The sequence below is a fragment of the Martes martes genome, assembly GCF_963455335.1.
Source record: "Martes martes genome assembly, chromosome: 14".
NCBI classification, from domain to species: Eukaryota; Metazoa; Chordata; class Mammalia; order Carnivora; family Mustelidae; genus Martes; species Martes martes.
This window is the reverse complement of record NC_137902.1, coordinates 5,376,792-5,391,944: the sequence shown is the minus strand read 5'-3', so window position 1 is coordinate 5,391,944 and position 15,153 is coordinate 5,376,792.

Below are 15,153 nucleotides of genomic sequence, written 5' to 3'. Positions count from 1 at the left end.
AAGGACTCTGCTATGTGGTCATCAGCTGTTTTACAGAGAAGGAGACAGTACAGGCCGCTGCCTGTGGGCTGTGGGTGTTGTGCACAACACACCCACGGGATGCTATTCATACGGACTTCTATATGAATGGAGCTGTCTAGAATTGTGCAGTGTGCAGCCTGTGCAACATATTCAGGAGTCCTGTCTAAGAAAGGTTAAGCTACTTGCCAAACATCCCACTATGAGGAACGGACATGGAGGAACCCTCACAGGTCTGCTCCGAAACCCCAGCAACTAGTCCCTGCCTCTTCCCCTCCACAGTCCGGGAAAGGCAGTCATAAATGACTCACAACAGCACAGGGCTCCTAGAGAAAACCCATCTTAACTCTTTGAGTCCCTCCAGATGCTGCTGGGTCATCCAGCTTCACGGCCTAGAACTGGAGCACATAAACAAGAAACTGGGCCACACCAAAGGGTGGCATGAGTCATGACAGCAAAAAGAAAGAAAGAGAAGCAAGGAACTAGAGAAGGGGATGGGGCAGAAATGGCAGAGTTCCTTAGAAGACAGTGAAGCAGCTTCAAGAGGCAAATGGATATAGGAAGACATGAGGGAGCTTTAGACTCAGGGACCCGGCATTCCTGAAGAACTCAGAGCCCTGCCACTATGAGGGGATTCTGTCATCCAGCTCCCGGGGGTCATTTTTTCTGTGTGGCTGGCACCGGGATGTGTGCAGTGGGCAGAGCCTTCACCCCATGTTGCCTACAAGGAACACCTTCCAGGTGAACACCAGGGCTCCCTGGGAGGCACGCAGACCAACAGTTTCCTCCTTCTTGTGACCCACGGTGAACTACCCAAGTGAGCCACTTCTGTTCCCTCGTAAGCTGAGAGCTTGGTGGCTCTGGAAGGAGCTGGATCTCCAGAAGTAACATGGAAACAAGTCATGTGGACCCTGCAGACAGAAACCTGCAAAAGAGCGTGTGCCCCGGCTGGGCGGTCTTGTACTGGAATCACAGGTGACCTTCCCGGGATGCTTGAAATGTCTCCCATCAACCATCCAGTCACGCCACTGAGCCCACGGCCACGCCTCCTTCCTGCCCCCACTCTGCTCCTGGTGTCTAGAAGCCACATCCACAGGCGAGGGGCGGGGTGGGGTCTCCTCCCAATTCAATGAGAGTCCCAGTGTTCGGGCCCCCAGCCCCCAGGGTATGGTAAGGGCTGGGCTCCCACCCCTTTCCCGGCTCCATCGCTTTCTTCCCTCTTATCCTGCAAACCTGCACTTGAAACAAATGTCTCTGCTCTCTCTCCCATTCCTGACCTCACCGCAAACAGACCTCACAACTCCAGTCATGGTTCTGGTATCGAGGTCAGGCAGGAGATCCATCGCCACACAAACGGGCTCTCCTTTGTTTGCTCACCAGGTTTTCACCGACGCTCGCGGCCGCTCCTTCCCGCTGAAACACCACCTTCCTCTGCCTTCTGGGAACCCACTGTTCCTGAGCTTCCCTCCTGATCTTTCAGGTGCTCCTTCCCAGCTCCCTTTGCTAACTTCCCCTCCTTCTGAGCCTGACAGCATATCCAGGGTCTGCCTGGGCCGCCTTCCTCTTTTCTTTCTGCACATTCTCCCAGGTAACACCATCTTGTCTCCAGGATCTCCATGCGGGGTGTTTGACATTCCTCTCTTCTACCCCCCATATCTCCTGCTCTCACCTCCTCCAGGAATTCCAGATCCCTAGATCCAACTGCCTAATGACATGGCACTCAGATGCCTAGGAATTATCTCAGACTTAACAGGGCCAGAAGAATCCTTGATTTCCTTCCCTTACCCACAGCTGGCACCTTCCTGCATCCCCTCCGTCTCCATAACTCGCCCCACCCCACCCAGATTTCCAAGCCAAACATCTGGGAATCCTCATGGGGGTCTCCTCTGTTCCTCACGCACGTCCCACTTGCAGCCCATTACTGGGTCCTGCCATAGCCCCACTGCCAGTGCGAACCAGGACAGCCTGATCCCCAGAGATCTTTAGCACCTCCTCGGGGGCTTTCTGCCTTGGACCCTCTTCAGTCTACTCACAGTAGAGCAGCTGGCAGATTTAAAAAAAAAAACCAAACCAAACAAAACATTAGATCTGTCTACTCTCAGCCTAAACATGCAAGGCTGGCTGCCACATTCAGAGTAAAACCCATCCCTGTCTCCCTCTCAGGCCGGGTCCGCTCCATCGCCCACCGTGCACACTTCGCCAGGCATGCAGCTCTGCCTGTTCCTCAAACTCACCAAGCCCACCCTTCCGGCTAGCTCTTGGCTCTCTCCAGTCCCTCTCCTCGGAATGTGTACCCCCAGCTGGCACATCTAAAGGTTCTCCTGGTCTCTCTTACCTCCCCCCGTTGTAACTCCCCACGGAGCCCTTAACCCATCTGCTTGTTTTCTGGTTTATACGTATTTGTTTATTATCTATCCCCCGCCCCCCCAACACAGTCGGGCCCATGCTTGGCGCTGTGACTGAGCGTGGTGGTCGTGAGAAGCACTTGAGTGGTTAAGATTGAATGGATGTTTGAATTGATCCAAACAGAGGGGAAGCAGGCTGTGCCCATTCACAAATGGGCATCCCCAAGAGTCCCCTGAGAATTAAACCACCTACGAGACCAATGAGATCACTGTTCTTCTAATTGCCAAAGACCAAAGATAAATGAAAGTCATCCCCGCAAGTCCAGACGAGGACCCTCTTTCTAGTTCCTCCTTGAAATCAATCTCATCATTGCAATGAGCACATTTGACATTATGGTCAACCTGAGCTTGATGGCAAATCAATGACACCGGAAACGACAGAGAAGACATGGGCCCATTGTACCATCCGCAGTCTCCGAACGTCAAGGAAATGTTACTTCTCCTTTCACCCTTGACCCTTGGAGCTGGCCCCTCGGTGCTGTGCAGTGAGTAATAGCTTTATAATCGTGCTGTGGGCCACCTGCCTGGGTTTTCTTTCACTGGGATTTGGATCCTGATCTGTCATTTTTCTATAATTACATGTCAGGATTATATTTCAGGAAGAAAGCCTCTTTGAAGCCAAAAGTATAGATATTAAGTTTAGATGTTAAAAAAAAAAAAAAAAACAACGCACCAGCACAAGAAAGGCTTGTGAACCTCTGTTGGATGATAATCTGGAAGCCAGAGTGGCCCACAGCTGAGCAAAGTCAAAACTTAATGCTATTACTATTCAAATGGACAAAGTCTTTGGATGTTGTTTGTGAAAGGGAGGTATATGCAAAAAGATCTGGAAGGCGGAAGGGGCCATATGACTGAAGGAAAAGACCAAGAAGTCCAGCTTGACAAGAAATGCTCTACAAAGAGGATGCACGGACGGCAGAAGCGTGTCATGGGCTGCCTCGAGATAGTAACTTGCAGTGCCCCCCACCTTGGGGAAAACCTGATTTATCACAGTGAAGGATGGTGAACACCCACTCTTAGTCCAATCTCCAGAGCAGATCAGAATCTTAGGTCCAGGGTGTCCTTAAGGGGGTCAGTTAGACCAAAGGAGAGAAGAGGGGGAGGGGCCCATGCTCCAGAAGGCTCCAGGTCATAGAGTGGTCATCGTGGCGGATTATTCCATGGTGGCTCCAGTCTGGGTCACACGGATGTGAAAAAAAGACAGCATAATAAGAAGGATTAGTCTTTATTAAATGAAAATATGCAGGATTTGCACACCCTCCCCCCACCCCGGCCAGCAGTAAGTTTTGCCTTTTGGCACAGGTGACACTCTCGGATGCCATATGACATATAGCTATAGACTTTCATCTTAAAATCTTTGTAGGGAGAAGGGATGGCATCTGGGTGGTTCAGTTGGCTAAGCATTTGCCTTTGGCTCAGGTCATGATCTCAGTGTCCTGGGATCGAGCCACGGGCTGGGCACCCTGCTCCGAGGGAAGTCTGCTTCTCCCTCTGCCTCGGCCCTCCTCCCTGCTCACACTCTCTCTCGCGCTCTCTCTCTCAAATAAATAAATATATAAAATCTTCCCCCAAAATCTTTTTTTTTTAAGTAGGCTCCATGTCCAGCATGGAGCCCAACACGGGGCTCGAACTCAGCACCTGAGATCAAGACCTGAGTCGAGATCAAGAGCTGGACACTGAACTGACTGAGCCACCCGGGCTTTCCTGATTTTAAAATCTTAGTGTGTTTTATAATATGTGATGTCTTAAAGCCTGAGGAAAATAGCATTATTCACGTTGTATTAAGTTCTAATAAGCAACTTCTCAATATCACTGTGTTCTAGATGTTCGGTCTGTGACTTAAACATGTGGGTTGAATGGGGTCACCCCACTTACCCGCCCTGTGAATCGTGCCTAAGGATCCGTCTAACAGCCAGAGATCTAGCTTTTTTGTGGTCTCTTATCTTATCTCCCATCTGTTCTACCAACACCTATCCTTCCTCCCTGCCTGGGGCCAGGCCCTCAGCGCTTCTCACCTGGCGGACTCACCCACGTCATGGCCCAGACTCCTCATCTCCAGACCGGCATCTTCAGTCCAGCCTTCCCGCTGTAGCCCCCGCCTCTGTTCCAAAGTACAAATACAGGGCGCCTGGGGGGCTCAGTTGTTAAGTGTCTGCCTTTAGCTCACGTCATGATCCCAGAGTCCTGGGATCCAGTCCCACGCTGGGCTCCTTTCTCAGCGGGGAGTCTGCTTCTCCCTCTCCCTCTGCCCCCCATCCCCTGCCCATGCTTACTCTCTCTCTCTCTCTTTCTATCAAATAAATAAAATATTTTAAAAAATAATAAAGTACAAATACAGGGGCACCTGGGTAGCTCAGTCGGTTGAGCGTCCTACTCTTCCTTTTGGCTCAGGTCATGATCTCAGAGTTGTGAGACTGAACCCCACGTCCGGCTTGGTGCTGGGCGCGGAGCCTGCTTAAGATGCTCTCTCTGCCCCCCATGACCTTCTTCTCTAAAAAAATAAAGTAAAAACTCAGCGCAGATCCCAGGAGCAGGCATCCGCTGCCAGGAGCCTGGGGGCGTGGGCTTCCCTCTGCAGGAGTGGTAGATGGAGTCTCCATCCTCGGGATCTGCAAATCCCTGACATCTCAGAGTTTCTGCTGCAATAGTGAAGATAAGCCAGAGCTGTCACCTACGAAGCCACTAACTGTGCCCACCACACGTGGCAGCGGCACGAGCCAGGTGTGTTCTGGCAGAGCCCTCCATGTACCGGGTACTGGACATCAGTGACGCAGGTCCAGAAACTGACTCCAGGGATGATGAGACGTAGGAACACATTCATGTTAGCAAAATTTCCAAAAAGTGAATGTATAGATCAGAACAACCTAAGAAATAAAATGCTAAGTAGCCCATAACACTCACATCTACAGATCTCTGTATGTTCCCCCTGAAGGGAGACCTGCAAGGGAAGTCACACCGCCAAGTGAGGTGCACTGGGGAACACAGAGTCCAGCAAAGGCTGCTGGTTTAGTGAGTCTAAGCCTAAAGCCAGGGGACTCTACCAGCCAATGCCCTTGTCTCCAGCATAAGGTGGGGTCTTGCTTACTCATCAGAAACTTGCATTTGGGGGCACCTGTTTGGCTCAGTCAGTTAAATCTCCGACTCTTGATTTTGGCTCAGCTCATGATCTCAGGGGTCATGAGATCTACACCTGTATCGGGCTCTATGCCGAGCATGCAGCCTGCTTGGAATTTGTTCTCTCCCTCTGCCTTCTCCCCTCCCCCTCCTTGCTTGCTCCTGCATCCTCTCTCTCCCTCTCTCTCCTCTCTAAAAAAGAAAGCAGAAAAGAAACTTGCATTTAAATGGACCTTTTTTTTTTTTTTTTTTTTTTGCTTTCTGCCTGCACATCTTCTGGCCCCTCTTCCTCAGAATGGACATAAGGGATCAGGTTTAAGACTTTTGGGAGTAATACCAAAATTAGTTGATGTCATAGTTTGGAGCTCCCGAAAGCAGATACCATGACAAAGACTTGAATGAAGATAGTTTTTTGGACGGTGATCCCAGGAAGCACAAGGGAGGACATGAGAAAAATGAACCAAGGAAGGGAGAAAAGTCAGTGCCCGTTCATTAGTGTCACAGTGCTCTGTTCTCCATGAGGGGCTGTCTGAGATACCGTGGGAAGAAAGCTCAGTAGAGCATATTCCCACGAATTCCATTCTCCATTGTTTATTTACTGTCCAGCACACCTTCTAGCATGCTTTAAGTGTCAAAGAAAGCCTTCAAGCAGAGGGGAAGAGAGAGAAAGCGGAGTCCAAGGTGGGGAGATGCCAGGGCCCTGGGAATTGTCTGCAGGTGCCCATGAACTCAGGGGTGTCTGCACGGACTATGCTGTAGCTGAGAAGTCCCAGATCCCTCTAGCTACACAGTTGCAATCAGATAACTTGCTCCACAAGTGACTAATTGTCCTATACTCAATTCTTTTTTATTCCCCTTGAGGAGCAGTCTCCCAGTGACCTCTGTTCAAGCCCCTGCCCTGGGCTCGTGGTCCCAGAACGTTCAGCCCAGGAATTCAAGCCCAAGAATAGGAAGGATACTCCATGAAAAAGTTTGTTCTTTTTTCCCCAATGTTTTCATTTACCATGAACTATAAATGATTCATAATCTGATTTTCCCCACTTGCCACAGAATATGAATTTTCAGTTCATTTTAGAGATTAATTTTTCGAAGCACCTAGGTGGCTCAGTTGGTTAAGTGTCTGCCTTCCGCTCGAGTCATGATCCCAGGGTCCTGGGATCCAGGCTCGCATCAGGCTCCCTGCCCAGCGGGGAATCTGCCTCTTCCTCTGCCCCTCCCACTCTCTGTCTCCCTCTCTCTGTCAAATAAAATAATAGGAAATCTTTAAAAAAAAATAAAGATTAATTTTTCAACCTAAGCCAGCCCCTAAAAAGGTAGCGATATTTAAAATCATCTTTCAGTTCATTTCTATTTTTAGTATAGAGATCAACAGACCGACTCAAGACTTAAGATGTTGTCTTTTTACTCCATTAATATCTTAGAATTAAATATTTATTATTGATATTAAGGAAAACTAAAAAAAATTAATTGTGCCTAAATTACAATCAAGTCAAAATTTTCCAACTGAAGATGCAATACTCAAACAAACACTTCACACTCCCTTCGGCTCGTGATGCAATTACAGAGACAGTCAACCTGCTATTTATCTACAGTATTTATTGAACCACATTACAAACCATTAATTTTTAGAGAAAATTCAGTTGCCAAACCCTCTTGGCTTATGCCTGAGCATCTAGCGTATAATCTTTGTTTTTCCTCCAACTGTGAGAGCACATGGCAGTGGCACAATTTCTGGGATCTTCCACTTGTAGCTGAAGTACTATGATGAAAGAACGGGACCGTGATTCAAAGCCATCAGAAAGCAAAGGGACGGGGGAATTTCAAGAACAGCACTTGAAACCCGGAGAGGTTTTGCCCCTTCCAACAGCTAGTGACTGCCATGGTCCCGGGAGGAAGAAGGTCAGAAGGGGCTGTAGAGGCTCAGTCTCTTTGAAAGCTCCAAATGGCCCTGCCAGGATTGGCTTCTAGAACAGGGCACACACAGAGGAAAAACCTCAGAAAATGAATCAAAATTGTCCAGGGCAGGGCAATAGAGACATAGACAAGAGAAGACCCAGACCACAGTGGGGAAGGCGACGGGCCCAGGAAAGTTTTCCCAGAAAGCAAGGCGCCTTAGGTTTGAACAATACACAAAAACAACAGAGAGGGGAGTTCTGTGGAGTTAGAAAAGCTCTTCTGAATGCTGCTTTAATTGGAAAGTTCAGAAGAACTAATTCCACTTAAAAACAAGTGACAGACGTGCTCATTTTAGCAGCACGTATACTAAAACTGGAACGATACAGAGAAGATTAGCATGGTCTCTGTGCAAGGAAGACATGCAAATCTGTGAAGCATTCCATATTTAAAAAAAAAAAAGCGTAACAGAAAATATCGAGGTCAAATCCCATATGAAATGACTATAAGAAAGTAAGAAGCAGAATAAACATCCGTACAGATCATCAAATCATGCCAGAAAGATGTGGCAACAGAACATATCAGAATTAACCTATTATCTCAAAATAAGCTAAAATGATACAACATATGGGTAAACAACATTTAGGAAAACTCAGAAATGATGCAACAGAACTCAAAACAATTCGGAGTCAAAGAAAGTTTGTATCAAAATGAAGTCTAGGGGGGCACCTGGGTGGCTCAGTGGGTTAAAGCCTCTGCCTTCGCCTCAGGTCATGATCCCAGGGTCCTGGGATCCAGCCCCATGTCCGGCTCTCTGCTTAGCAGGGAGCCTGCTTTCCCCTCTCTCTCTCTCTGCCTGCCTCTCTGCCTACTTGTGATCTCTATCTGTCAAATAAATAAATAAAATCTTTAAAAAAATGAAATCTAAATTAGAAGAAACACAGTAGTGAATAGACAAAAATCATGCCTGAGAAGAAATAGCTGATTGAAAAAAGAAGAATTTTAAATCCGAAAGAAACTAAAAAGTGACACCTCGGTGGCTGAGTTGGTTGGGTGTTCGACTTGATTTTGGCTCAGGTCATGATCTCTGGGTTGTGAGATGGAACCCCACCTTGGGCTCAGCACTTAGCCTGGAGTCTGCTGGAGATTCTTCCTCTCCCTCTGCCCCTCCCCAGCTCACACTCATGCTCTCACTCTCTCTCTAGAATAATGAATAAATAAATATTTTTTAAAAGAAATTTTTAAAAAGTTTTGAGGAAAAAATAACAAGTATTGAAAATAGGCAAGGAAGATTAAACACGTTGATAGTAGGAGTCTATTAAGAAGATAACAGAGGCAAGGGAATAAAAATATTAAAAACATAACTCAAGAAAAATTCCCAGAAATTAAAAAAGGATATGGGAGTCCATATTGAAAAAGCATAATGCACACCTGAGACTACTGAGTTAGAATAACCAACACCAAGATACCGTTTAGTAAAATTACTGAGTTTGAAAAATAAAAACCAAAAAACCCACTTTGGGCTTTTAGAAAAAAGGACCTGGGACTGGTAAGGAAAAGGAAATGAGATCAGCTTCAGACTTTTTAACTGGAATTCTTCCTGCCAGAAGAAAAGGGAGCTCATATTTAAGAAACTCAAGGGACTGTAAGTCAAGGATTTTATATCCAGCAAAACTGACTCTCAAATATAAACACAAATTACTGTGGACAAGCAAGAAATCCAGGGAGGCTCAGTCATCAGCCAGAAGACTAGGTGGTGAGCATGGAATACGTGGTCACCTGTAGAACCGAGCCGGGATGGTGAACGAGAGGCCCGCGTGAGTCACGACGGCGTTCTGTGACAGCGCACGTAAAGACAACTGTTTTTCTAACTGGGGGAAGAGAGAATATGGCGAACATTCGCTTAAAAAAGATTTTAAATGTGTCTGTGGTAGTATTGGTACTTTTATTCTGAGGCTGCTGTGTGCTCAGTATGGGAGAGAACAAATATGTGGTTATGAGCTATATTAATTCTATCATCCCTGTGTCCTTAAGAACCAGGAATCTCGGTATCGAAGAAAAGGTATGGATATATTAGAATAGAACTATAGGAGAAGTTCTATCAAAGCGCTGGAGTCTTAAATTTGAGTTGGAAATCAATACAAATTTGGGAACATTTTTTCATGCATAATATATACACATATACATATCTACATATGAACAGACATTTGTATGATCAAAAGCCATAAACTTCCAGTTATAAGTACCAGGGATGAACAGTTTGATGACTGTAGTTACCACTGGTGATAACTGGTGATATGTAGGAAAGGTGTTAAGGGAGTCAATCCTAAGAGTTCTCATCACAAGAGATTTTTTTTTCATGTCTTTTTATTATGTTTGTATAAGATGATGTGTATTGCGGTAATCAATCATGACATGTGTTAATCGCACCTTTATTCTGTACACCTTAAACTCATACAGTAATATGTGTCAATTATATCTCAATAAAACCAGAAAAATATTTTAAACAAAAAGAAAAAAATTAAAATTATTGCTTCCTATATGAAATATACATTGCCGAAAAGGCTGAGAAATGAGAACTAATTCGATAGGAGAGAGCATCTCTGATTTCAAATTGTCATCTAAAATAGTCTCTCACTGAAAGAAACTAGTGCTTCTTAGAGAAATGACTTGTTCCAGGCCTGGAGCAGAAAACATAGAGATGACCTAAAATATCTTTTAACATCAGATGGAGGCTATCACAGTCAACCAGGGTCATGTCAAAAGGAGCCGGGAGGCAACGTGAAATGCCTCCCTCAGACCAAAGATGGGACAATGAGCTTCAATAATGCTGACAACTGCCATTGGGTGAAACACCCCCACCCCCAAGATGTTTAAGTCTTCAGCTTCAAAAGTTACTACTGAAAAAGGATTGCATTTGGAAGATGACAGGGAGAGAAGTCATGATCTTGAAAACAGGTGGCTACAGAAGAGTCAAGCCTTATTCTCCCTTTTTTACATGAATCATCCCACTGGGAACCAAGCAGTAGATAAAGGGAAGCATCTCTTTAAAATTGTGTTCCAGCTCAGAAATGAAAAATGAAATGGTAGAATTAGAACATCACCATTTAGCAATCTCCAATAATTTAACAGATAGAGACATGAAGCATCAAAGCCTGCTAAGGGACAAAGAAAAAGAGACAGTGAATTAAGTGCCTCCTTAATCTGGCCAAAGGGACCTAACCTGAATTTGATCCAGTCTCTGAAGCCAGCTGCGAATTTTCAGGAAACACAAGGACAAAAGCACGTGTTAAACTATACCTAAGTGTGTAATCAGCAAAGGACAGACTGTGGGAAATTTTACAGGTCAAAGGTCCCCCAACAGATTAAATTGTAAGAAAACAAAAGGATGGAAAAGGAACCAAGAGATTAAAAGAGACTTGAAAGAGAAATATTTTTTTAAGTAAGCTCTACCCCCAACGTGGGACTCAAGTTCATGACTCCAAGATCAAGAGTTGCATGCTCCTCTGCGGCGCCTGCGTGGCTCAGTGGGTTTAGTCTCTGCCTTCAGCTCAGGTCATGATCCCAGGGTCCTGGGATTGAGCCCCACATCGGGCTCCCTGTTCAGCGAGGAGCTTGCTTCCCCCTCTCTCTGTCTGCCTCTCTGCCTACTTGTGATCTCTCTTTGTGTGTCAAATAAATAAATTTTAAAAAAAATCTTAACAACAACAAAAAAAGAGTTGCACGCTCCATCGGCTGAGCCAGCCAGGTCCCCCAAAGATAAACACTTTTATTGTAAGACAGTAGTTGTGACATAACATGGAATACGGATCTGGTCTCTGCCCATTCCGGGCACAGAGCTTCCAAGACCTCTGGAATCTCCAAAGTCCTAGGTGTGTCTTCGGTATGCTAATGAGATGACATTAGGCTTGGGGGTCTCTAGTTAGTTGGTAGGGGCTGGTTGCCAGGGGAACGAGCCCTGTGATTAGTGTTGAAATTTTAACCCCCACCAGCCCCCCTCCATCCCCACTCGCCCTGACCGCTCCCACCAAATCTCCAGAGAGGACAGGAGGGCTAGAGATGGAGTCAATCACTGTGGCCAATGATTTAATCCATCAGACCCACATAGGAGAAACTCCACAAAACCCCCTAAATGATGGGGTCTGGGGAGCTTTTGGGTTGGTAAAGACATCCACGTGCCAAGAGGATGGTCCATTCCAAATTCCAAGGGGTTAAAAGCTCCTGTGTTTGGGACCCTACCAGACCTCGTTCTCTGTAGCTCTTCATCTGGCTGCTCATTTCTGTCTTCTACTAAACCCTTTTTAATAAACAGGTAACAGTAGATAAAGTGTGTCCCCGAGCTCTGTGAGTCGATAGAGCAAATTAGTTAAGTTATAGCCAAATCAGATGGAAGTGTAGGTGACCTGGAGACCCACTCCTTGCAATCAGCATCGGAAGTTGGGAGTCACTGTAGTGGGACTGAGCCCTTAACCTGTGCGGTTAGTACTAACACTGGGTAGTTAGGGTCAGAACTGAATTAAACTGTAGCCCCCTGCTCCCAGGTGGAATCGGAGAATTGGAGAATTGCTTGGTGTAGGAAATCTGCATGTTTGGTGTCAGAAGTGTTGTGTGAGAGGAAGTTTTCCTTTAATCGTGGATAGGGATGCATGTTTGGGTGATAAAGATGCATTTTAAAAAGCACAGGAAAGTTACTATGTAACAGTCCACATAATGGTTGTGTATGGGGCCACAGGAAGGGTTGTCGTCGGGACAGGCGCTTGTAATTGGATGGGGCTTCTGGGGTGGGCTGTTGAAGATCTGTTTCATAACCTGATGGGTTTGCCTTGAAATAATTCCCATGATTTAGCCAAAGATTTGATTTGTGAAGTTTTCTGTATTTGCGATTTATTATACAATAAAAGGATTTTAAAAAGCAAAAACAAAAGTGTGTCCCATGAGGATGATTTCCTTTCTGAAAGCTGAAACCTGATTTGTCTTGTGTTCTTCTCTATACATTATGAAATAACTGTTTCAATAAAACAAAGAAGTGTTTAAAACCTCTCCAGGAACTTGTACCTAGCATCTGAATGAACACAGAATTTTCCTCTTGCTTGGTTTCACAAGGCTTAGAATGGCTTTTCTAGTCTGCAGAATAGAGAAATTCACCCACACAACTCTCACTTTCAGTACAGAATTAAGTCACGTTTCTTCAATAGAACAAAAACGTACTTCTCTATTATCTGCTTGAGATTGGATGAGGGACAGACTGAGATTCTGTAATTCTTTTAGAAAACTATGGCCCAGTTTGGGCACTTAAGGTGATCCATGCCTGGTGCCCATTTGAGCTTGAGCTAGCCAAGGGGTCCCTGCCTCAAACTAATGAATGGATCTAGGAAGCTAGAAGCATAGACTGCATCCCAGGGACACCTTGGCTCTCTCTAAGCCTCCCTCTCATGCCCTTAGGCTGGATACTTCCATGTGCACCTTGTTTATAAGCTTCCAGAATCAGTCACTTAGCAAATATACCGAGGGCTCTTGGGATACTGGGCTTGAACTTTGACCCAATAACCCCATTGCTGAAGTAAAAACTTCCCTCGTGCATTGCTCACAGCACAGGGAACAAGCAGGAAGGCATGATGGTCTGCCTTGTCCATAGCCCCTTCTGCAGCTGTATTCCCCTAAACTCACCAAGGTAGAAACTGGGGGATACCTATTCACGTAACCTTGCCTGCCAGTGCAGTCATTCCCTAGCTACTAGCAGTGTGTTCGTGAATCTTAAATATGATATCTATAAAGGCTTCTAGAAAGTGGGACTATACCTTTACGATGGCCCTCACAAAGCCTGGGGTGCCGGGTTCTCGAGAGAGCTCGAGCAGAAAAGGTTTCCTTCATTCCCAGCCCCCAGCCTCCAGCAGAAGCCCGGCACGGCAGAGGTCCTCATGAGTGATAATACACAGTAGTAAATATTTGTACTATATTAAGCATATAATGTACACTACAACACTCATATAAATAAATGATCGTACATAATACTGAGTAATTTTAGGGCATGGTTTCTGCCCTGGACAGGGGGTGTATGTTGCGCTGACAAAAACATATAAAAAAAACAAGCAGCTGAAAGCTGAACTCTACCATCTGCCCCTCCGCACCGTCTACCGTCTCCCCTGAGTCACACTCCCTGGTCTTTTGGATCCCAGCATCCACCAGGCACATTCCCGCCTCAGGACTTTTGTACTTGCTGTTCCCTCCATTCTATATACTCTGCCTCCAGATTTGGGGGGGCGGGGGGAAGAATTCAGCTCTTAGCTCAACAGTCATCCCCTTCCAGAGGCTTTCCTGGAAGCCCGTCATCCACCTCATTTATTTGCTTGCTGGATTCTTTGCCGTCCTTAACTTAAACTGTAAACCTCATCAGAGCAGAAATCCTTGCCACTTGCGTATCCAAACGTGTAGAACACCACCCGACTCCCAGAGTGTTCTGGGGACCAGAAGGTAAGCGGTGGCCCCTGGCCTTCGGTGTCACCATCACCGTGTCAGGGCCCAGCAGGCTGTTGAGGTCAGTGCCCCAAGTGCCGGAGAGCAGGGAGCTTAGGGCTGGGGCGCCTGCCCACCCTGGGTCTCTTCTCAACCTGGAGGACCTCCCTCCTCTCCCTGATCTACACAGAGGTGAGAAGTCAACATCTTAGGCCTCCGCGTTGGGGCCAGTGGGTCATTGTCCCCAGTCTGGGTGGGGGTGGGGCTCCTGGCTCCCACCAGGGCGCGGTGGGGGAAAAGGCAGCTGTTCACCCCAGGGGCTGCCAACACTCACAGCCACTGCAGGTAAGGTCGCCTGGCTCTTGACTGCCAGCAGCCCCTGCTTCCAGCCCTCAGCCCCTGGGGGGAGCGTATGCGGGGAGGGCCCCCACGCTGCCCCTAACAGAGAATGCAAGAACCCGTCATGGAACAAGCCAGGTCCGTGTCTCAAACAACAGCCGCGCCACCGAGCGCTCAGTACCTGTGAGCTCTCAGCCCCAGGCACGCCAGCCGCCCTCCTGCCCTCCCAAGGGCCCCCCGAGGACTCTGTGGCCCTGTCGGCTAGGCGGCATGGAGAGCAGGAGGGGGGACACACCTGCCCTCGGAGCTCCTCTGCCAGAATCACCTCCTTCCTTAGTTTCTTTCACAAGCAGTGGGGAAGCCCCGAGCTACGGATTTTATAGCCCTAGGAGATCCCGTTCAAGTGGTGCTGTTCCAGCAGAATTTCTCCACGACTCTCTGCACTTGAGGAAAGAAAAGGAGAAAATCAAGGATGCCTAAAATACACCAAGAGCACCTGTTTCTTAAAACTGTTTCATTCTGCTGATTAAAAAAATAAATAAATAAAAAGGAATGAACTTCAGAAAACGAAGATCTCCTTGAAAACTACGTTCACCCAAAATAGGAATTCCATGCATATCGCTTCTTAAATTAAATTCAAATAGCCTGAAGCTTTAATTTTCTATAACCTGATAAAAAACCAGGCAGATAAACCCTGGAAGATATGCATGTGTCCATCAGTGGTCCCGAGGCGGTGGTGGTGGTGGCGGGGGTGGGAGGGGGGCTCTGCATCATAAGCTAGTGTGGTAGGTGCAGAAAGAGCTCAAACCAAACTCCTGCCACGGGCACATCTTACCTGGGCTCCCTCCTGTCCTGTCTGGGATGCTGGGTTCTTTCTAGGACAACCTGCAGCCAGGCGGGGGGCGGGGCAGCTAGGGGCCAGGAGGGCCAG